Source organism: Podarcis bocagei (assembly GCF_964188305.1).
Source record: "Podarcis bocagei genome assembly, chromosome: 5".
NCBI lineage: Eukaryota > Metazoa > Chordata > Lepidosauria > Squamata > Lacertidae > Podarcis > Podarcis bocagei.
Window position 1 is genome coordinate 24,260,786 of NC_138129.1, and position 24,221 is coordinate 24,285,006.

The 24,221-nt window shown below is 44.7% G+C and overlaps 1 protein-coding gene across 6 annotated transcripts in view; it reads right to left on the minus strand.

Moving 5' to 3' along the window:
* The window catches only part of KCNS1 (potassium voltage-gated channel modifier subfamily S member 1), a 72,386-nt gene extending 57,099 nt beyond the window's left edge, over window positions 1-15,287 (minus strand). For 4 of the 6 annotated variants that reach the window (XM_081196427.1, XM_081196426.1, XM_081196425.1 and 1 more), the window contains exons 1-2: window positions 7,505-7,605; window positions 2,294-2,375 (exon numbers count right to left, since the gene is read on the minus strand). The gene's annotated coding sequence lies outside the window, so the exon portion shown is untranslated. Of the gene's footprint in view, window positions 1-2,293; window positions 2,376-7,504; window positions 7,942-14,935 lie in introns of those variants that run through there. The other 2 variants (XM_081196424.1, XM_081196428.1) reach the window with 2 other exon arrangements.
* Window positions 15,288-24,221: the final 8,934 nt, after the last annotated feature.

Genomic DNA, 24,221 nt, shown 5'->3' on the forward strand with positions numbered 1-24,221 from the left:
GCGTTGATGACTCAGGAAATTACTCGCCTGTGTCTAATTTCCATTTGCAGAAAAGTTAACCAAGCAACCAGGCACCTGCAGTGTGGGTCTTTATCTTCTCCTGTATTCAGGATGGGACAGACATCTGCCATGGAACATGGTAGCCACTAGCTTAGATCACAGAATTGTAATGTTGGAAGGGACCCAAAGGCTTAAACATTTTTCATGAAGCCACTTGTAATTACCTGAATGTTGTCTCAAACAGTTTTGTGGATTGTGAGTGGGGAGTTTGCAAACCATTCAAGATTGAAATTAGGAGGAACGGAGAAGATTGAGGATACAGTACATTTGCAGAGGCAATCCTTTCTTTGTTCAAACAGATCAGTTACAGTGACAGAACTGCAGACCTTGCTTGAAGCAGAGGTCCTGGAATCACAATTCCAATGGACAAATCACTGGCAATTACATCCTTGAACTTCACTTGTTTATATGTTTAAAAGTGGTTATCAACATATAAAGGGCAGACTTCCAAATTCTGTGCTGGTCTAGCAACACGGCTGATGTATGTGATCAGCCTCTGAGCTTAATTGCACTATTCATTTTTCTACACAGACTCCTTCTGTAGGAGCAAAGCAAGACGATCGTTTCTGCAAGAACAAACAAAGCAGCAATATTGCTATTTGATTAACTTTTGCATGGACCATGTTCTCATTGAAGCAAACATTAATAATTGGATTTCTTTCCCCTCCCCTTAAAGAATGGTAATTTCAATCTTACAGGCACAGGAATTTGCTGGTGGGACAACGAAGAACCAAGCCTGTGTGCCAAAGCCATGATTGTCAAATTGACAATTTCTCCTGATTTTCAATGCATCAGACGATATTTAAATAGTATCATCATGGAACTAACTTTACAGAGAAGCATATCCAAGCATATCCATATCCAAGCATATCCAAGCATATCCATATCCAAGCATATCCAAGCATATCCATATCCAACCCTTCCCCCAAGAGAGATGGGAGTCTTAATTTAGTCACGGTAAGGGAAAGGAAGAGAGCAGAGAAGACAGACAAGGAATGAAAGTGATTAAATGTAGCTGTATCCACTTAGCTAACCTCCAGATGTTGCTTGACTACAACAAGCATCATTCGTGAATAGTGACCAACAGGCTGGGACTTAGGCTACGTTTCTGTTGTGAAGCTGTAGTTGAGCCAAAGCTTTGCAGAGGAAGTGATGCAATGTAAGATGGAGACCTAAGCATAAAAGGGAGCAAGGGCAAAAAGACAGAGTATTTTAAAAGGGCCAAAGTTCAAGTGGGTTGAAGGAATTTCAGCATAGGTCTCTTGGGTGACCTTTGAAGGTGGTTCTCACTGGTGATCTGTCTATTAGATGGATGGAGACCCTGCTGGACTCCCAACAGCCCCAGCCAGTATGGCTAATGGTCAGGAATTATGGGAGTTGTAGTCCATCAACATCTGGAAAACTGCACGTTCTCCATCCCAGGTCTAGAGCATCCAGTGTGTCATGGGCCATTTTCAAATTCATGTTTGGCTGGAGTCCGAAAGCTGGAGGGCAGAAAGTTTTGGCCTAGCTCTAGGGTTTTAAAACTGACCAGCCGGAGAGATCTAAAGAAGCTCATTGAGATAAAAAAAATAGTCTTTGATTCACATGTAAAAGTAGGCACCGAGGAGACTATGTGTACTGACCTCTTTTAGGAAGCTGTTCTAGATATTGGGTACCACCACCACAAAGTTATCATCCATGTCTCCACCTGCTGTACCTTTGACACCAGGGAGTTTAACTGAGGGCCTCTTGATGCAGAATAAGATAGATTCAAACAGTGGGAGGCAATTGAGATTCTAGTGCCAGGCCATTTAGAGCTGTAAAGGTCAATACCAGCCTCTTGAACTGAGTCTGGAAGCAGAATGGTATCCAGCACAGCTGGCAAAAGATTGATAAAATATGATCCAGTAGAACAGCTCCAGTCAGAATCCTGCCAGCTGCATTGAGTCAATGGAAGTTTCCAGAGTCTTTAAGGACAGTTCCACATACAGCACACTGCAGGAAGCTAGCCTGGAGGTGACATGAACACACAGGCCAGATGTGCTTTTGCCAGTATAGCTGGCATAAAATATCAAGTTGGTAAAACACGCTACTGGCCACAACTATCAATTCTGCTTAAGGAGCAGAACCTGATCCAGGGATACTCCCCAAACTGCAAACCTGCTGCATTTTGTGTAGGAAAGGGCAGAGAGAGGAGGGTGCAATCTTGTCTGAAACATATTGACCACTAGAACCCCACAACCAACAGTACCTCCGTCTTGCGTGGTTAAGCTTCAGTTTGACCTCATCCAATCCAAAGATGACGCCAGTTCAGGGCTTCTAATCTTGCCTCCCTAGGATCAGAAGATGCAAACAAGAGATGTTGCTCAGTGTCATCTGCAAGCAGATGATGTCCTATCCTGGTCCAAATCCCTGAATGGCCTCTCCCAGCAGATCCACGTATGTTAAGGGAACAGGAAACAAGATGGAACATGTAGTACCACATATCCTAAATGCAGTCTCCCACCACCACTTTCTGGGACTGGCTCATCAGGAGAGGATGGAGACACTACACCCCACCAAGGGTACAATAGTTGATGGCATCATAAGCCACAGAGAGGTGGACCTCTGTTGATCTCCTGTTGGAGGGCTCCCACCAGCACTTTCAGGTCCAAAAGCAGGCTTGAAATGTGATTGGAAAAGAATATTCTGATTCAAGAAACCTTGAAACTGCTTCACACACTCAAGCACTTTGCCCAGCCAAGCACAACAGATCTCATACAGGGTGAAAGCTGTTCAAACTGGCAGGATAAAGTTGTGAGGTTGTTGTTTTCCCCCTAATACACTCAACCCTTCCACCAGCTGTTGCCAACCTGGTGCCCTGCAGATGTTTTTCCAAAGCTTCCAGAAGACACCAGGTTACCAAAGCCTGACTTGAAGTGTTGCCATGATCTCACCTTCCGACAGTGAGACATGCACCCATTTTATAACACAGCTGCCCAGCCTCAGCCTGGCTAACTAATGAAGGATGGGAATAAGCTGTCCACATCCTCCTGGGAAGAACCTACGGAAGAAATATGATAAATGACTTGCTATGGAAATACATTTTTGAAGTGTACTTTTGAAGCGCACACATACTTCCTCATGTTTTGCAGGAGGAGGAGGCAAAGACTCAGGAGGCTCCACGGAAGCCAGAAACGCCACAGCTCAGCTAGTTATGGGAAGCTTACCTCTGCTGAAATGAATCAGCAATTGTGATTTGCAGTGCATTCATTCATTACAAGCAGGGCAACCTGTTTTCTAAGCCGGGTAATTATGAGTTTCAGCAACATCTCTCTAGCCATGAGATCAAGGGAAGGAGGAGGACCATGACTGATGTTTTCCCTTAGTGAACCAGTAGGGAAATCCTATGCTTGGGAGGTCACCTTCATCCTTATATTTCTGGCCAGTTTCGTGGGTTTCCACTTCTTCATGTTCATAAAATATTCTTTTGATGGGGAGGGGAACAGCAGTAAGTCCTGTGGTCTGCTTAATCTTTTTTTAAATCCCTTTAACACGCCACCTTTCTTCATGCATGCTAAAGTTCTTCACTAGCATTGCCATCAACAATACCAGTTCCTCCTCCCTCTGAGAACATCAGACCGGAGCACCAGGTCCCCATCATCTAAGCTACATGCTACTGCTTTGCCTCCAAAAACCTTTTAAATGCTAGAAAGTGTGGCTCCCAGTCCTGCCAGACTAGACATTTCTGTTGCACATCTCTCCTTTCCCACTGATCAAAGGACACCACATATTCATAAGAACCACCCTAAAAGCCCATCTAGTTAAGCATTTTGTTCCACAGAGACTAGGCATATGCCTCCTGGAAACCCTAAGAGAAGCGTGTTGTTGTTGTTCTCTGGCAAATGGTATTCCACATCCCTTTGTGGCTTGCAAACAATGGTAAATTGCCAACTACATCCTCTCCTCAATCCTGAGCACTTGAATTGCTGTTTCAAGTGAGGTGCAGGAGAGGATTAATAGAACACCCTTTCTGCCTTAGTAAAAGCCTCATTTCCTAGTTCTGAGGCTGGTGCAATTCAGAGGTCTTCAAATATGTTCATCAGTAGCAATCGCAAGCTTAATACTAGAGACCAACAGGCAAAGATCTAGTGTATTCCGCTAAAGAATGAACTGGTTTTCAAAAAGTCACTGACAGCAAGGGAAGATGCTGTATTTTTTGCTCTATAAGACACACTTTTCCCCTCCTAAAAAGTAAGGGGAAATGTGTGCGCGTCTTATGGAGCGAATGCAGGCTGCACAGCTTTCACTGAAGCAAGGAGAGCAAGAGGGATCGGTGCGCACTGATCCTTCTTGCTCTCCTGGCTTCGCTTCTCTGGAGAGGCGCTGCGCAGCTTTCCCTCTCTGTGCAGTGCCCCTTCAGCGAAGCGGCAGGAGAAATGGAGCCCCTTCCATTTCTCCTCCTGCTTTGCTGGAGAGGCACTGAGCAGAGAGGGCAAGAATATTTTTTTTCTTGTTCTCCTCCTCTAAAACTAGGTGTGTCTTATGGTCGGGTGCGTCTTATAGAGCAAAGAATACGGAGTGTGAGAGTAGAATGGGCCAGTCACCCACCAGTTCCCCTTTAAGCCCCCCACTTTTCACTTTACATGAGGGATGCAGTGTAACTTGCCTCTGGGGGTCAGGAAGCCATCACTAGAAACAGTGACTGGCCACCAAGCCCAGCCCAAATGTTTGCACTCCTGTCTCAATAACTGGTTTGCACAGATTGCCTTGGGCCACATTGGAGATCTTACCCCAAGGGCCTCATGAAGACCCCAAGCCCAGCAGCCAACAGCCCCGAGCTAGAGCAATCAGACCACTTTATGAAGCAGATTAGAAGAGACCAGGAGGAACGAGAGACCAGGAAACACGTTTCTTGCATTTTAATGTCACTCCCAAGGACAGGTAAAGCTGCTACCAGACAGCATCTGATGAACCAGAGTTCTTTACGTCAAACACCACTCCAGACACAGCTGGCTCCCAGGTGTTTTGGGCGGACACGCAGTTACGCAGTTCTTTTGGGGGAGGGAAAAAAGAACATTAAAGGCACACACACAAAAACATACAGCTGCTGGGAGATCAGCAATGGGACTGGGCCAAGATGGGTCTTCTTAATCCTTGCGTACTATTTTCCTGCTACAATCCCTTTTAACCACACACCACCCCTCCCTCACAGCAGGGTGCAGATGAGACAGAAGCAACAAGGTGTTCCTACTGCACGCTTCGCCGCAACAACAAGCAACTGAGTCATGCATATAGATTAAAATGCACTCAGTATACCTACAGCTTCGTCCTTCTCTACACCACAGATGAGCCATCTGAATCTTTCCCCCTTCTCACCACTTGGGCAACCGTGTGATACTTGGACACAGGTACGAAGAAATTTGCAAGACCATCTCTATGTAATTGCCATAAACATTCTGCAACCATTATCACAGGGAAGACTTATAGAAAACCCCTTTGTGTAGTGGGAGGCTGCCTGCGCCGGACGTTCTTTCAGTACATCTATTTCAGTCCATTGGCACAAAAGAGAACCCGGGAAATAGGACCTGGAAACACATGCATGAGGTTTTTCCTGCATGGTCTTGTGTGCCAATGCTGTAAATGCCACAGTGCAACTACGCAGGCCATCTTTTGCCAGTCTGGCGCTTGCTGGGACTGATGGGAGCTGTCGCCGCAAACATCTGGAGGGCTCCAGGTTGCAGAAAGGTGGCCCAGGCCATGGGGAATCTATGTGGGTTGTTCAAGGGCACCAGTGACGTTGGAGATGAGGATGCACTGAAAATCAATACGTAAGATACCGCAAAAGCCACACGTGCTCCAATATCACTACTTGTCCCAAACCCTCATCAGTGAAGGTCATGGCTGAGGAAGGATTTCAGCATTCTCTTCCCACAGCGAAGCCCAATGTCCCATCACTTGGATTGCTTCTCAGCAGCAGCCTCACGCAGAATGCTGTTGCAGAGAGCATCTTCTAACCAGCCATTGCCAAAGCCTCCCGGACTTCCACTTTGATAGGTACCAACAAAGGGATGAGAGAATTATGTGTACAAAACATGAGGATGCTTTCTGGAGCAATGGGACCACCTGAAGCCAGGCAACAAACAGGCCTTATTAGATGCTCATCCCACTTTTCATCTTAAGGAACTCAAGGTTCTCTCCATTTAACCCTCACAACAGTCCTGTGAGGCCTGTTAAGGGGCAAGGATGGCAACTGGCCAAGGGTTGCCCAATGAGCTTCATGGACAGGCATGGAGTTGAACGCAGACCTCCCAGATTCCTGTACCAGCAATCACATCATATTTGTCGTCCACTGGGAATCTAGTTTTTCCCAGCTGGCACTGCACCAATGCCTTCTAATAGCCAATAAAGGCCCCGAGTTGGCCACTACATTTAGGAGAGGAAGGGGCAGTGCCAAGTTGAATGCCAAGGAAGGGCACAGGAGGCTTGACCTTTGCCTGCTGGCGGATTCCCTACAGGGAATAAGCTTCTGCCAACTAGTTGCATGGAGCCTCTCACTTCGGGGCAGGCCATTCTCTCCCTCCACAACCTTAAAAGTCTGCCGAAGGCACTGTTAAATAGTGGATAGACATAGCAGTAACAGCCCCCCCCCCCACCAGGAGAAAAAGCAGGTGATCCTGGGATCAGATGGGAGAGAGAGATTAAGCAAATCATCTCCAGTGGTCAGTCCCAAAATGAGATCTACAGGGGTGCAGACCTGCTTGGACGCACAGCTGTCTGACTTGGAAGCTTCACCTCCCTAATATCAGGTGGTGAGTAGTCTAGCTGCAGTAAAAAAAAACACTTTGTGTGCGCTCAGGGACACTCACTTTTGTCAGTTTCATCTCACCTTACTACCCCGCACTATTTACCACTAGGAAAGCTCCAGCAAGATCAGACCCTAATGAAAGCACACACTAGCCTGCAAATCCCACCTGGGGACTCTAAATCCACCTAGATGTGAGAGATGCTTCTCCAGGAACAAACACTCTGCACATGCTCAACAACACTCTCTTCATAAAGACCCTTCAACTTATACCAGATTGAGCCCTGGCGTTAAAATTGGGTTATTGGGGTGGGGGCGTGCTACTAAGCCATGGCTCAAATCAATCTCGGGAAGGGGGCGAAAAGGCGCTGGGCTAGATAGACCACCTTCGCGTCCCCTCTGGGCGAACGAGCTTCACTTGGGTGTGGGGCAGAGACTCAGCCTCGGGGCCACCACGCCCAGCACGAGAAAGACCCAGCCTTCAACCTCAGACCCAATTACATGGGAGTAAACATCACTGACCAATAGCACTTTCTTCTGAGCAACCATGCCCAGGATCGCGCCATTGCAAGACCGATCCTTCCACCCTCCGCCCTTAACGGCAGCTATTATTATTATTATTAATTAAATTTCTACACCGCCCTCCCCCCCGAAGAACCCAGCTAGCGTCCCACCTACCTCTCCGCACAGGTGCCCGCAGGGAGCCGCGGGTGCGTGCCTCTCCCGGGCACAGTCGTTCAGCCGCTGCGCCCTGGCCAGGGGCCCCGGGCAGAGTTGGGCACGCACATGCCTGGAGGGGGAGGCGCCGCCCGCGATCTGGCCCCGCGCTCCGGTTGAGCCATGTGCGGCTGGGCGGGAGGCGCCCGATCTCCTCTCCTTTCCTCCTCCCGGATCCGGAGCGGAGAGAACCAGCCCTTTAGCGCCGCCGCTGCCGCTGCCCCGCGCCTTCCTCTTCTCGGCGCCCGGGGCGCCTCCAGCCGCTGCGCGCTGCGCCGCGCCAGGCGATCCAAAAGGGACACCTCCCCAGCGCCGGCGGCTGAACGCCGAAAGTTGCCATTCTGCGCCTTTTTGAAGCTCAGTTCGCCACGCCGCCGACGGCCGCCAGGCGAGACAGCCCGCCTGCTAGGCACCGTCTACAAATTCGCGCTCTGTTTCACAGAGGGAGAAAGAGGCAAACAAGCGCAGGGATAAGGGATCGCGCCGAGCCTGGTCTTGGAGGCTCCTCCTCGTCCTCTCCCGAGCGGAGAGGCCTGCAACCGAAAGAGGCAGGCAGGCAGGCAGGCAGACTCAGAAGGGAGAAGCCTCCTCGGTGCTCCTTGGAGCCCTGCCTCCGCCGTCTAGCGCCGGGACCATTGGGAAGGCAGTTAATTAGGAGAGATGCGTGGCTGGGGAAGCCTCTGGGCAAACCGGGATGGGATTTGTGCGCCTAAGCGTAAATCAGAGGAAGCGGAGAAGAGAGCGGTTAGGGGAATTGGGCAGGCAGCCGGCGCAGATAATTGCAAGGGAGGGGGAGGTCGGCTGCAGGAACGAGAGAGGAGAACGAGGGGGAGCTGCGTGGGGGTGAGAAAGCCCCCCTTCCCTTTGTTCTCCCTGGGAAGACAAAAGGGATCTGGCAAAAGCTGGAAGAAGGGAAGGGAACCTTAGGGGAGGAGAGGGAAGGGAGACCTGGGAGACGAAATCGGACAACAGGCCCCGCGACCCAGGCCTTGGCTTCGTGGGGATTTGGTGGAGAAAAAGAGGCATCATAGAATTGTAAGGGCCCACGATGGCCCTATAGTCCAACCCCCTACAGTGTAGGACTCTTTTGCCCCTTGTGGGTCTCAAACCCATTAGGAGTCTCATGCTCTACGCCTCTACCAACTGAGCAGGATTTTAAATCCTGAAATCACTGCCCTGGCCAGGCATTTTTGCGGCAGGGGTGGTTTCCCAAACATCCGCATCTTTGTGGAACCCAGCACTTTGTGGAACGGTTTTTTAAAAATAATGCAACATAGGGGGACCGGCTTTTCGTGCCACATTTAAGTGTGGCCAATCCTGTGAGGGCCAAATGCCACTGAACACACACACACACTCTTTCTTGCACACAGGATTACATGCACAACAGCCCTGCACATAACACACACTCCTCACACATGCAGACTCCTCCACCGCACACACAAACCGGCAGGCGTGCCCTCTATCTCGTCCTAACCCAGTTCCACCCAAAGAGTAGGTGACAGTGCCGTGCCTGCTGCCCTCACCAAGCCTCTGTGCAAATGGTGAATTGGGAGTTTCAGGAGCTATCTTGAAAACATGTCTGCTTACTCCAGATCCAACAGAAAAGATTACATAAACCAGTGTCGTTTTAAGATTGTAAAATGTGGTGTTTGTTAGAAGCAAATGTGAAATGATGTACATTGGGAGCTGAAAGAATCTAAGGTGGGGGCTGAATGGGTGGTAACTAAATAGGAAAGTGATTGTAAGGTCATGGTGAATAGTTGAATGAAAATATCAGCATAAGTTGCACAGGTGGTAGTTTTGGTGGCCCCACCATAGGGCTGGAAAATGTGCAGAAAAGGGTAATGCAAATTACTAGTGAATGATTTCCTGCTCTGCTACAGATGTTCAGCCTATCATCTCAGCAAAGCTGAATATATGCTTGGCAAACCTAGTACTGTAAAGGGCGTGACTACATAACAGACATTTAAACCGTAATTATCACTGGCGGTAATTTTTGCATCTCATTGCCATTCAACTCCCACCTTACTGTTTTCTCCTTTATATCCAGCTAGAATTTCATTTCATGCACCTGACAAAGTGGGCTTGAGATCACTAAACCTTATGCCACCATAATTTTTTTACTCTTTAAGGTGCTGCAAGTCATCCTATGCTGTTTTGCTGAATGCACATTGGGGGGGGGCTGGATCAGCTTTGGTTTGGGAAAAGGGGTGTTTGGGACTTCGTAGTTTAGGGAGGGGAGATACAGCTGAGCTGGGACACGGTATACACGGTAGAGAAAGTGGATAGAAGCTTTTCCTGCGCCTCTCATAACAATAGTGCTCTGGATCATCTTGTGAAACGGGTTGGCAGTAGATTCAGAAGAGACAAGCGGAAGCACTTCTTCACAGAGCGCATCATTAATTCATGCGCTTGCTGCCACAAGAAGCTACTAGCTTAGGCAGCTAGCTGTAAAAGGGCATCTGGAAGATTCATGGGGAATAAGCTTCATTGATGGCTATTAGCCAAGGCAGTTCTGCAGCCATGTTTGGAAGCAGAATGCCACCAAATACGAGTTGCTACAAGCCAACAGCAGGAGAGGCCTATTGCCTCCATCACTCCTTGATGGTGACCCAGAAGCATCCGTCAGAAGACTGAGAGACAGGGTGCTGGATTAGACGTAAAGTAATACTTGGACACCTTTCCCAATACAAATCCTGTCTTAAGGGCATATTCTTTTCTGACTGATCATGGACTTAGAGGACTTGGAGTCCCTTGAAGAGCTGGGCAGCAAAAACCAACCCCCAATTTTTCTACAACAACCTGATCCAGCAAAGCTTTCCTTGGGGCACATTGCTCAGATGCAGGGAATCATAGAATGATAGAATCATAGACTTGGAAGGGACCCCAAGGGTCATTTAGTCTAATCCCCTGCAATACAGGAATCTCAACTAAAGCATCCATGACAGATGGCCATCCAACCTCTGCTTAAAAATCTCCAAAGAAGGAGAGTCCACAACCTCCCAAAGTAGTCTGTTCTACATTTTTCACAAAAAAGAGCATGTGATTTAATAATGCATTTTCCTTAACTCATATCACTTAATGCTACACCCCCATATTATTTCCCTGCCCCAAAATCTATTTGGAAACCAGTTGAGATGGGTTTGCATACTGGGTCCATCAAGCACAGCGAAAAGCTTTTTAGACCTCAGAAGTGGAAGGAAGAGATTCCTTTCTGCTGTGACATGAAGCAAAAAGCTGTTTATTTTTTATTTTTTAATGGTAATTAGGAATGGATGGATCAGCAGCCTGGAAGCCAAGAAGTAAATGCAAGTGAATTCACCTGAGTGGTTGTGTTATGTGGAACTAATTATGGGCACAGATTTCAAGATTTCTCTGCCCTAGGAGACATGAGAAGAACGGGCTGCATTTTAAGTGCATTTAAGTCAGCGTCCTTTTCTAAAAGGTTTGTGTGGGATTGGTTTCATTTCCTGATCTATCTTTTCCAGGCAGTCTTGTTACAGGGGAGAAGATTTGTCCTAATGGGAACTGCTGAATGGTGTTTAAAGGAAGCATCCCAGATTAGGTGTTACTTTAATTCACAGGAGACTCCGCTTTGATGAGTTAAGTGTGTGCCCGTAGAGAGAGACAGAGAGAGAATAGAAATTGCCCTTCTGTCAAATTGGGTTTCGCTATTACATCAAGGTGAGATCAATGGAAGATATGTGTGACTGTAATGTGGTGCTGAAATCAATGCTTCCCCCTCCCATCAGTCTGGAGAATATCTGTTTTCTCAACCTTTTGGCCAAGTGAAAACATTCACTATGTTAATTACAATGTCAGGGATGAGGCACCTTAGCCCCAGGGGGCACATGTGGTCCTTGAGGCATTTTTAACTGGCCCTCACACACCTTGGGCAACACCGCACTGCAGCCCTGCTTTACATTTTCCCTCAATATTTTCTTCGAGCACTGATAATGTGTCTTGCTTGCCTGCATGAAGAATGGAGAGGGATGTACGAATGAAGAAACTAACCTGCTGTAAAATGTAAAATATAAACAAAGGAAAGGAAGAGAGTTCATATTTATTGTTCTGTTAGTTTTGTCTCTGGCCAAGACTACCTCCGGCATGTGGCCCTCGATTTGGAAAAAGTTCTCTGCCTCATACTAGACTTATAAGGCACAGTGAGAAGTTCACCTGTGCAAGCCCTAGAGGAATGAAGGGATACACCACTGTAAGTCCTTCATCCTGGTTCACTGCAGTCAAGGCCAGTGTAAATCCCAAGAAAAGGGCATTTCAGGGGTGTGTGGGGACCAGGCAAGGGGGGCATATGCTGGATCCTAGCTCTGTTCAGCTCAGGCACATGACCTGCAAACTTGGGGAAGCTTAAACCAGCGAAGAAGCCTGGAAAAGAGGAGACTGAGAGGAGATATGACAGCCATCTTCAAATACCTCAAGAGCTGGAAGATGGAGCCAGTTTGTTTTCTCCTGCTCTGGAAGGTAGAATTCAAACCAATAGCTTCAAGTTACAAGAAAGGAGATTCCAACTAAACATCAGGAACAAATTTCTGATCGCAAGAGCTATTCAACAATGGATGGTCTTCCTTGGGAGGTGGTGGACTCTCCTTGGAGGCTTTTAAGCAGCGGTTGGGTGGTCATCTGTCATGGATGCTTTAGCGGAGATTTCTGCATTGCACGGGGTCAGACTAGATGCCCCTAGGAACACCTTCCATTTATGATTCTATGAAAAGTGTGGTGTAAGTCAACACTGTTTTAAGCGCTCATTTTCCTTCTGTCACCTTAGCTGGAAGTAGCTCTGCTCCTGAGCAGGGTTTGGATCTGGCATACTTGACGCTGTCTTAAACTGACATAAATTACTCTGGCTTCCCATAGTCAGTATTGCTCCCTTACTGTCCATATTTATCCCTTACTGTCCATACCACTGTCCATATTTATGCTCCTTGTGGGAGCAGCCAACACACCGGAGTCCTGGAGAGAATCGAACATGAGTAAATGAGCACAGTGTGTGTGTCAGGAATGCCTGAGAAAATTCGGCAGAACCCAGTGCAGATCCCCTCTGGGCGCAACAGAATCACATATGCAGTGAGCTATGCATAGGGCAGGAGAAAGATGTGCATCATTTATGATTAGTTTTAATGTCAATTCTATAATTAGGAAAGCATTAATAATGCTGTTAATGTCAATTCTATGTTGTGACCATAGTCCTGCACAGCTAAAGTGCACAGTATGGTTACCATATTTAGGCATGAGTTTAGAGCACATCCTTTGCAAAGTTAAAGCACAGGATTTCTCCCAAAGAAGCATGGGGACTAAAGTTTGTTCAGGGTGCTGGGAGTTTGTTGTTCTGTGAGTGGGAAACTGCAGATCGCAGATTTCTTTGGGGGAAATCAGGTGCTTTAAATGTGCAATGGATGTGCTATAAATGCATAGTGTGTGCAAAAGTTTATCTTCTATGTACATTTCCACAGGACTATTTTCTTGAGTGTTTGCTTACTGTATTTACCTATTTTCTTGTGTGTTTTCTTACCATATTTAACTATTTTCTTGTTTGTTTGCCTACCAGATTAACTATTTTCTTGCGTGTTTGCTTACCAGATTTAACACAACTGCTCTGGGATTCGACAGCCTGGACATAATCATTACCTGCTATTGATTGCACATTAAGTGCACAGCTACCTGGGCTAGTTAATGAGCTGATAAAGAGTAAACAGCTTCTTGCTAGTTTTCATTAAGTTTTAGAAAATGGTCCCAAGTGCCATTAAACTTCTTTCTCGAGTGTGGTGAAAAATTGCTACATGTTCAGAAATTATTATTAATTACCCTCCCTCACCCTATGGTCCCAGAGGAGGGTTACGGCCATTAAAACACAGTGTTAAAAACAGTTTAAACAACTCAAACACATAAATAAAGTTGAAACAAAATAAATAAATAAATTCCGTCCAGTAGCACCTTAGAGACCAACTAAGTTAGTTATTGGTGCTGGATGGAATTTTTTCATTTTTTATTTTTCCCCCAACTGTGGCATACCAACATGGCTACCTACCTGTAACATAAATAAAGTGGGTGTTATTATTATTGTCAAGGGCTGATTTAGATCTAGGGAATATTTAACAGGGGCACCACTGTAATAAAATGCAGTTTTAGACACACTCACCCTCCTTTTTATATATATATCTGCTTAATGTAGCAATTTAGCAGACGAAACTAATTTTAGCACGTGTGAGAAATCACTGTGAAAGAAGGAGTCAAGATACCGTAGTGAATAAGGAGACTAAAGATATTAGGAATGATAAGGTAAAGGTAAAGGGACCCCTGACCATTAGATCCAGTCGTGACCGACTCTGGGGTTGCGGCGCTCATCTCGCTTTATTGGCCGAGGGAGCCGGCGTACAGCTTCCGGGTCATGTGGCCAGCATGACTAAGCCACTTCTGGCGAACCAGAGTAGCACACAGAAATGCCATTTACCTTCCCGCCGGAGTGGTACCTATTTATGTACTTGCACTTTGACATGCTTTCGAACTGCTAGGTTGGCAGGAGCTGGGACAGAGCAACGGGAGCTCACCCCATCGCAGGGATTCGAACCGCCAACCTTCTGATCGGCAAGCCCTAGGCTCGGTGGTTTAGACCACAGCACCACCCGCATCCATTAGGGATGATAGATGACACTTATGGGCCCAAAAATCACAAAGGAAAAACCAGAGGTGTTGCTAAACATATAACAGACTCAGGCCGCAAATTTGCATATCATTTGACTATGTTGATATGTACGTATAGATACAAATTCGAGTGTGAGCAAATGAAGATGATGGGCTTGCAGCATGCCCAGTGAGCAAATTTTTAAAAATAATATTTACATCCCCCCCCAAAAAAGGGAGGGGAGACAGGTGGTCTGGTGCCCAGTATAAAAGGCTTGGACCACCCCTTAACAAAAATTATTGAGGCTACAGTAAAAAAAAAAGGGGGGGAGAATATACATGCAAATACGTCAGGTTCTCTGTTACTTCAAGACTCTTTGCCTTCTTCTCCTTCAATTACCTCTGATGCCACTTTGCATACCAGAAAGGAGCATGGCTATGTGTATTGAACATGACTTCTGAACTAACTCACAGTGTCGCAGAACTATAAGCAAGTACGAAAGCAGGTCAGCTGCAAAAGTCTTGACATTTCTCCTTTCTCAATCTCCCTCCCCTCCGGTCTTGCGCTCTTTCCCCCCTCTCCCCCCTCCCCCTTGCACTGCTCAGGGGGAATTCTTTGGGAGATCCACATTCAGTGCAAATTCCCTGCATCTGGAGGAGAGATAGAAACTACTGCAGTTTTCTCTCTGCTCCAGCTGCGGAGGCAAAAGCCAGCAGCCATTGCAAAGGAGGGAATGAGTCATCCCCATGGCGCACCTTCGCTTTTTGCCCGCTCCATTGCCCCTTCACAGGCAGCAGTGAGATGGCATTCGGTGACCTGGTAGATGGGAGGCAGCCCGAGTCAATTTATTGCGCCTGCAAAACATTTTGCATTACAAAACACTCCGGTTGGAAACGTTAAACCGAAACCTATCTTTATACGTTCGTACATACAGAACAGTCCCGGGAGGAAGAGCAGCAGGAATATAAAGATAAACACAGGAACAGTCACCTTTGTCTGGAGAAGCGACGGTTATTTTAACAGCACACAGCTATCAATGAACTTGCAGCTCTGGGGAGAGAAACGAATAAATGGCTTTTATTTACAAGAGGCAGGAGACGTTGTAAAAGTGGGTTTATAACTAGGCTACTAGGTTTAATGCCTAGGTCCTGAAGTATCTCCTTCCAATAAAAGAGCAATTGCTTAAATCACTGTTTGTTGCCAAGGTCTGAATCCTACAGGAATACGTAGAAGGAAGGCCTTTCGTATCCTGGAGGCAAAGACCTTATACCCTGCTCACTGAGCTGGAAAACATGGTGAGAAGTGCCTGGCATTTCACTACCTTTGGTCAAACATCCCAGAACATGATTGGCTATGAAATGAGTCTCTTCATGTTATGTCAAGCTTCTGTCCTCCACATTATCTTGGTAACTGGCCAGCCAATTGCTCAGATCCTGCCCTTGTTAGCATCCCGACTTCTGCTGCTTTTGCTGTCCTACATATTGCCTCTTTAGATTTTGATCTTGCACCTAGTCAGAGCATTAGTCCCTCTCGCTCAGTACAGTTGACACTAACTGGCAGCTGCCCTCCAGGGAGGAGGATGAGGAAGAGGATGCTAAGTGGGCAGAGCATGAGACTCTTAATCTCATGGTCATGGGTTTGAGCCCATTTTGGGCAAAAGATTCCTGAATTGCTGGGGGTTCGACTAGATGATCCTGTTAGGATTTTACGTAAGCCGATGCTGGCTAGTGTGATTAGTATAAATCACATTAGATGTCTGAGAAGAATGTGGGAACAGAAGACTGTCTTATCTCTTCCATCTGAGGGTGTTATTGGACTATACTTTCGTTTTTGCTTTCTGTTTCTGCTAGAGTTTGGAGGGCACAGACATGATTATGGATTCTCTGTATATATTGTGAATAAAAGGTAGTTTAGATCTATGGATGTTTCTGTCTTCTTGCTGTGTGATGCCAGAAGACTTGAGTGTACTTTTCATATGAGAAGTGTCGCAGAGGGGCACTCTGGAGTGAAGGGACATGCCATTCCAGAGACGTGCCTACTGGGAGAAGCTCGGAGGTACTGGGGGTCTGCCGTCCCCCCAGGAGTGTTTGCCAACAGATCCTTGTGGAACCTTCCAGCTCTACAACGCTATGAATCATTGATGATGATGAAGATTTAATCCATTTATATCCCACCCACCCCCAATGATCTCAGGCTGATGTATATCTTTCTTCCCTTCGTCTTTTAATATCCACAACACCCCGGTGAGGTAGGTTAAGCTGAGAGGTGGCCGCTGACCCGGTGAGCTTCATGGCTGAGTGGGGAGTTGAACTCTCTTCTCCCAGGTCCTAGTCTCAGCTGTGAACACACATCAGCCGGAGAATTTAATTACCCTGCACAAAGAGAGATCTAGATGGAAGTGTACAGCTCAGAATAAAACTCTGAGTCAGGGCTTGATTGGTCTTACTATCCCTCCTGTTTCCCTCCTAGTAATTACAGCTACTTGTTTTACTCTCCTTTTAAGAACCTTACTTCTGTTTTTGTTCTCATGCTGTAATTATTCCAGTTAGCAACTATTAGCAACTACTTGCATCAGTGGTGATATATAGAATGCTCCAAATAGTCCTGGTGCCCTATTTTTGGGATGCGGAACCTCAGACTGAGGAGCCAGATGTGGTCTCTCTTATCTGGCCTCAGAATTTCCCCCTCTCACTTTAGGCCACACCCATCACCGGCCCTGGTTTGTCCCCTGTTCCCCTTGAGAATTTCCGCCTAGCTGTAATGTGCCAGGATATAAGATGGATGTGTGAGTGAAGAAACTAACCTACCAAATGTGATAAAAATCGCATTTGTGGACTAATTCTAAAAAGGCTTATTATTGCCCAAGCTTTATGAATCAATAATGTATCGAAGGCGGGTCTTTTAGATTATAATTGCTAATAGTATTCCCTTTTCCATTAGTAGATTAAAAAACCCCAGCTTGTGCTCATTCTTCCTTTCAGTGGCTTCCACCAGAGCTCAACAGTAAGACTAATGGATTCATGGGCACAATTATTTTTGCCGTCCCTGAAATTACATCAGGGATAGGGAACCTCCCATCAACTCCAGCCAGAGTTGGCCAGAGAGAATGGCAGTTGTAGTTCAGTAGAAGACCACAGGTTCCCCACAAAGAACCACCTGTTGAGAGAGACAGACAGAAACAGAGAGATAGAGAGAGTCATCATATGCTTCTGCTGTCAGCTCCAGAAATTCAACATTTGATATCTAAATTATCATGGATAGTTCTATACTAAATTTATGCTGGGCAAGATTCTAATGCCTTTTCTCCAGTAATATGTACATCAGCAGAAACTTCCATACCAAATGATCTGCCTCAAGTTTTGCTCTAGGTGATTTGTAAGCTTTTAACGTGCATTGACATATTCTGGGAGCCTGGCTACTTACATAGAACCCAAAGCAGGAAGACAAAAAGGAAACTCAGATTTTAATACCATCTGCATTTGTATAAACAGATATTTTGGAAATAATTACTGTAGATCAAGAACAAACACAACACACTTAGCTCAGTTGGTTAGAGTAAGGTCGCCAGATATTTTTCAGTGAATCCGGGGACACTTTTCAACTTCCTACTAAATAGATGGATTTTGTCAGGGGACTGATTTGTAAATCAGGGGACTGTCCCCGGGAAACAGGGACATCTGGTAACCATAGGTTAGAGCATGGTGCTGATAATGCCAAGGTTGCGGGTTCGATCCCCAGACGGGACTGCTGCATTTCCCTGTATTGTAGGAGGTTGGACTAGATGATCCTCAGGGTCCCTTCCAAGTATGATTCTAGGAAACATCTTACCCTAGTGGGGAAGGCTGTGATCAGGCAGCCAGTGTGAATTACATGCTTTGCCTTTTGGGCAAAGTTGTTCAGCTTTTCTGGGGAAAACGTATGGCAGCCCTAATGCTGTGTAAAGTGCAGTCCTTGTGCTAATGGAAGGGTTGTATTCAGTTAGGTTCTGCTGAGAGCAAACCCACTGAAATTAATATGCATGCCCAAGTTAGTTTCGTTAACTTCAGTGGGTTTACTCTGAGTAAATCGTAACTGACTACCTGCCCATGTCCCCACCGTGTTGCTTAATTGCCTTCTTTGAATTCTGCTGCTGCTCTCAGGGTGCATAATCTTAAGCCTACTTTAGAGGAAGTACAGTAATTAAATTTCTAGACTTCTCTGAGGAAGGAAGTACAGTAGGGCCTTGTGTGTGCCTGCTTTTCCTTGCTTATTTCTTTGCTTACTACATTTGTATCCCTTTTTCTTCAACAGAGCAGAGGCGGATTTAGGGGAGCAACGCAACTACGGACTAGAATGGAAGGTGGGGACGACGACCAAATTTTGGCACTGCTCAGGACACCACTGAAATTTGAGACCCCAAGGTCTGCCATTGCACAGAGCCCAAGGCAGCATACGTTGTTCTCCTGCCACCCCATATTCTCCTCACAACCCTGTGAGGAAGGTTAGGCTGAGAGAGTATGAGTGGCTCAAGGTCACCCAATGAACCTTCAAAACATTTCTGTTCTGCTCAACCTTTTATAGATTTCTTGTGTGTGCTGGTCCTTCATTGATGCTGTTTCTAGATTGTTTTAACTGTATTAAATTGTTCTCGTTTTAAAATTTTGGGAGAGTTTTCTCCAAATAAATGAAAAATGATATTCTTCAGCCTATCAAGGCGTTCTGATGTTTTATTGCAATTTTTGGAGTGAATTATGAGCAACATAAGGCTTGAAAGTATTACGATAAAAACTAACATTTCTCCCTTTTCTGTGTGAAACATCCTTTAACTATAAGACTCTTAATCACTCTTTAAATTCTATGGGCACTGTATTACAAATTTTATCAGGCCTTTCTTTTAGATCCGCCTATTAAAGGATGCTAATAAACTCTGCTCCTGTAAATTATATTAACTAATTGAATTTTTTGTTGGCAATAACCTGACCGTTATTTGCAGAATATACACAACTCCAAGGGTATACATTTTCCCACAAATGCTCCCTCTCAGAAGTAAAATCCAACCATCGTTATCTTTTTATCACAGAATAAAATTATTTTTAATCCCTCAGTAAAAATCACCACTCTGCTTGACTTTACATCTGCTGAGAGGGGGTAGGTAGTCTTTCCCTGATTTTGTATTTATTAGGTACTTCTCATATTTTTAAGTCACTGTGCATCTTGCGTAAATGATATGCCCAACATTTTCTCTTGTCAATTTTTAAATTGCTCTGACATGATTACACGAGTCCTTTAATATTCAGAGTATTACAGATATCTCCAAAATCCCCAATCTTTATTCATCAGAGGTGGAAGGGTGTAGAAAGCTATGGCTTTTGCATACCCAGGATAGAGCCTACAATACAAAGATAAGGGTCATATCCACTATTCCCCTCTGCCTCTGACCCTTCCCTGACATCCAGCTGCAGGGGTGCTACAGGGCTGAAGTGCAAGCCAGCTTCTATTTCTAAATAAATGTTTTTTTCTAAATGCACCTATCTATCATGTTCATTCTTTTTCTTCAGAGACAGATAGTGGAAGGTAAAATATCTTGTTTTATGGTTCCTCTCTCTCACTAACATGCGCTTCCCGTACACATGAAGGATGGGCTGTAAATATTTTCAATAATGAACACATCACTGCTGAGGTGCCCCCACAGGCCTGGGGGGGGGGTTTGTGCTGATGCCTCCCCAGCTGTTGCCATTAGCTACGGACTGCCTCTGATGTCACAAAAGGACAGGGCCGGCCCCCACATGAGGCAAGGTGAGGCAGTTGCCTCAGGCGGCAGATCTGACCTCCTCTGCTGCTGGGTCTTCTTCCTTGAAAACGTTCACCACTTGATCTCTTATTGACGGGCTATAAAACTTTATCTTACTACCTCGAAGTAATTAAGGTTCTTTTGCGTATTTTAAAGCAATACTAAATACACTTCAATACAACTATTAAAATCTGTGCCAGCCGTTCCTATTAACGACTTATGCAAATATAGCAATCAATTGTCTCCTTCCATCCTTTCCATCATACAAAATATTTTTATACGATTTAACCTAGCTTTCATTGTCCAACGTTCATCAAGAAACCAATTCTCATTTCCAGAGTCTTAATTAATTCTTCTATAGTCACTATAGATTTTTCTTGCTTTCTTCATTTCCTACTGAATAGCTTCTTATGCTGCTTAATATCCTCTTTCGGATTTTTAATTTCAGTCTCATTCTGAGTTGCTCTTCTATCAGTCATTAGAATCTTTCCGCCAAACCTTTTCCCCACAAGTCTGTTCCAATTGCTTTGTTTCTAACGCACAAGCTGTATTGAAAATTATTAAATCTATTACATTTAGGGCAACAATTTTAAGCTCCCAGAGAAGGTGACTGGAGGGTCACTGGAAGTTGCAGGCTATCCTCTCCACCGGTGGAGAGGCCAAAAGGCAGAGAAAGGGGATTGGAGCCAGAGGTCTCAGAGGAGTCCATGCTTTTGCAGAACACAAAACCCTCCCAATTCCATGTTACTGTATACTCCACACAAGGGAGAAAAATTATGCCAACCATAGAGACGGAGATGGAAGTGAGAATGCGGTGAGGGGGAAGTACCGGTTTGGTTTGGTTTGGCTTTTGTTTTATTATGTATTTCATGGGGTTTTTTGTATTCTTATGTTGTTGTTTTTTATAAAATTTTTATTGGTTTTACAGAATTTTTTAAAGACAAACAAACACCTAAAAAGACATACAAACACGTATAATTTCATAACATTTTTTCATAAACCTCTTTTCCGGGACTCCCCCATACCCCCCCTTTCTGCATCCCAATGTCCATAATTTTTTTTTTAGCAACTTCTAAATATTCCTTTCCAACCTCTGTCATCTTAATCTTTTCTATAATCTGATCTTATATCACTGTATCCCCTTTTTTTCCTGAAAACCTCGACATTCTAGCATTCATCAAGTTTATAATAGTCCTTAAGGTAGCTTTTAAATTTTCTCCATTCTTCTTCCGCCGTCTCCTTTCCCTGGTCGCGGATTCTGTCAGTCATCTCAGCCAATGTCATATAGTCCATCACCTTCATCTGCCATTCTTCCAGAGTGGGTAGATCTTGTGTCTTCCAATACTTTGCGATGAGTATTCTTGCTGCTGTAGTAGCATACATAAAAAAAGTTCTATCCCTCTTTGACACCAATTGGCCGACAATGCCCAAGAGAAAGGCCTCTGGTTTTTTAGGGAAAGTACATTTAAGTACCTTTTTCATTTCATTATAAATCATTTCCCAGAAGGCCTTGATCTTCGGGCATGTCCACCAAAGGTGATAGAAGGTACCTTCAGTCTCTTTACATTTCCAACACTTATTATCATGCAAGTGATAAATTTTTGCTAGCTTTAATGGGGTCATGTACCACCTGTAAACCATTTTCATAATGTTTTCCTTTAAGGCGTTACATGCCGTGAATTTAATACCGGTGTTCCACAACCATTCCCAGTCAGCAAACATAATGTTATGACCAATGTCCTGTGCCCACTTAATCCTAGCCGATTTAACTGTTTCGTCCTGTGTATTCCATTTCAGCAGCAAGTTATACATTCTTGATAAATTCTTAGTATTGGGCTCTAACAATTCAATCTCTAATTTTGATTTTTCCACCTGAAAGCCAATTTTCCTATCCTGTTTGAAAAACTCCATTATTTGATGATATTGAAACCAATTTTGTACTTTATGTTTCATTTTCTCATAACTTTGTAATTTCAATTTACCTCCCTCCTGTTCCAAAATTTCCCAATACTTCGGCCATCTGACCTCCATATTGAGTTTCTTCACTGCCTTAGCCTCCACTGGAGACACCCATCTGGGGGTTTTATTTTCCAACAGATCTTTATATCTTATCCAAACATTAAACAATGCTTTTCTAACAATATGATTTTTAAAGGCCCTATGCAGCTTAATTTTATCATACCATAGATATGCGTGCCAACCAAATGCATTGTTGAAACCTTCCAAATCCAAAATGTCTGTGTTCTCGAGGAGCATCCACTCTTTCAGCCGGCAAAACGCTGCTGCTTCATAGTACAATTTTAAGTCCGGCAGGGCAAAACCCCCTCTTTCTTTAGCATCTGTCAATATTTTAAATTTGATCCTGGGCTTTTTGCCCTGCCAGACAAATTTCGAGATATCTTTCTGCCACCTCTTAAAACATTCCATCTTGTCAAGAATCTGCAAGGTTTGAAACAAAAATAACATTCTAGGCAATACATTCATCTTAATCACTGCAATTCGGCCTAACATTGACAATTTCAAACTTGACCATATTTCTAGATCTTTTTTAATTTCTGACCAGCATTTTTCATAGTTGTCCTTATATAAATTCAAATTTTTTGATGTAAAATAAACCCCTTTTTGTATTCTTATGTTGAGAACCGCCCTGCAATCTTTAGATGAAGGGCAGTACAGTGGTACCTTGGTTCTCAAACGTAATCTGTTCCAGAAGTCCGTTTGACTTCCAAAGTGTTCGAAAACCAAGGCATGGCTTCCGATTGGCGCGAGCGCCCCAGAAACAATAGCCAACAGCCACACTGGACATTCGGCTTCCAAAAAACATTCAAAAACAGGAACACTTCTGGGTTTTCAACACTCGGGAGCCGAAATGTTTGAGTACCAAGGTGTTCAAGAACCAAGGTTCCACTGTATATAAGTTTAAATGATAATAATAATTATAGAGTTAGAGGTGGGATGATACACAGAGAGGGATGGGGTGAGACAGAAAGCAAGAGAGCATTCTGCAATCCTGCAGTGTTGCAAACATCCATCCTCTTTTGGCTCCGAATCAGGCTATTTATTGGCTCCTGCTCAACCCCCACCATTGAATCTGGCTCTATTCCACCTCTTATGAGATGCAGCCCTTGACTTTATTCATGGCTCAATGGTCCTTCATGGGGGGGGGGGGACTCCTCACCCTCACCTTGAAGGCATGCGTGTAATGGGCCTCGGCAACAAGTAAACAGGAATAAAAGCATTAAAGGAAATTAGGCACTTTTGCAAATCACCTGGAAAAGCGCAAGGACTCCAAAGTGACTTTGAGACTTGGAACTGGCAGCAAGCAATTATTGTAAAAATGATTTATTTTTATTTTTTATAGCCCCACAAGCGTAAGGAGACAGGAAACAAATGATGGACCAATGGAAGGTATTAATAGTAAGGACCAGGACCCTTGGGCCTTTCCTGGCTCTTTTCTGGGCTGATAAAACCCTTGGGCTGCAGGAAAAGCTGTCGGGAACCACCAAGGTGATGATGATGACGGTGATGATGATGATAAGGATAATGATGATAGTGAAAGGCTCTCATTTTGTCTCGCAGTCATCCATACATTTCCAAAAAGGAAACTATTATTTTATCACTCTCCTTTTAAATACTTGATATAAATCTATATTATCGATATAAATTAATATTGATTTTATACTGTTGAAAGGAAACTGTTCATTTAACACCAGAACTCGAGGGCAACCAATGAAGCAGAATGCTAGAAGATTTATTTTAATTTTCTTTCTTTCTCTATAAAAAATGTTTATATACTGCTGCATCATAAACATATATCAAATAGGTTCACAACAATAAAGTCACGAAAAAAGTGAAAAAGAAGTTAAAAGCACAGAGAAATTAAAAACAAGATTCAGGATGGACAAAACGAAGTACTTTTTCACACAAGGCATGGAATTTTTGTTCCCACAAGATGCAGTGATGGCCACCAATTTGGATGGCTTTGAAAGAGAATTAGATAAATTCATGAAGGGGGAAGGCTCTCAGTGGCTACTTGCCTCCATGGCTATGTTCTACCTCCAAAGTTGGAGGCAGTATCCTTCTAAGTACCACTTGCTGGGAATCACAAGTGATGAGAGCACTGTTGTGTTAGGTTCTTGTGGGCTTCTGGATTTACTCTGCCATTGACACTCCATACATTCTATGACCTGTAGGGAACATGTAAACGGACAGACTATATAAGTAGACAGGTGCAAGGCGCAGTTGTAAGTCCTCTGTTCTAATCAATTTGA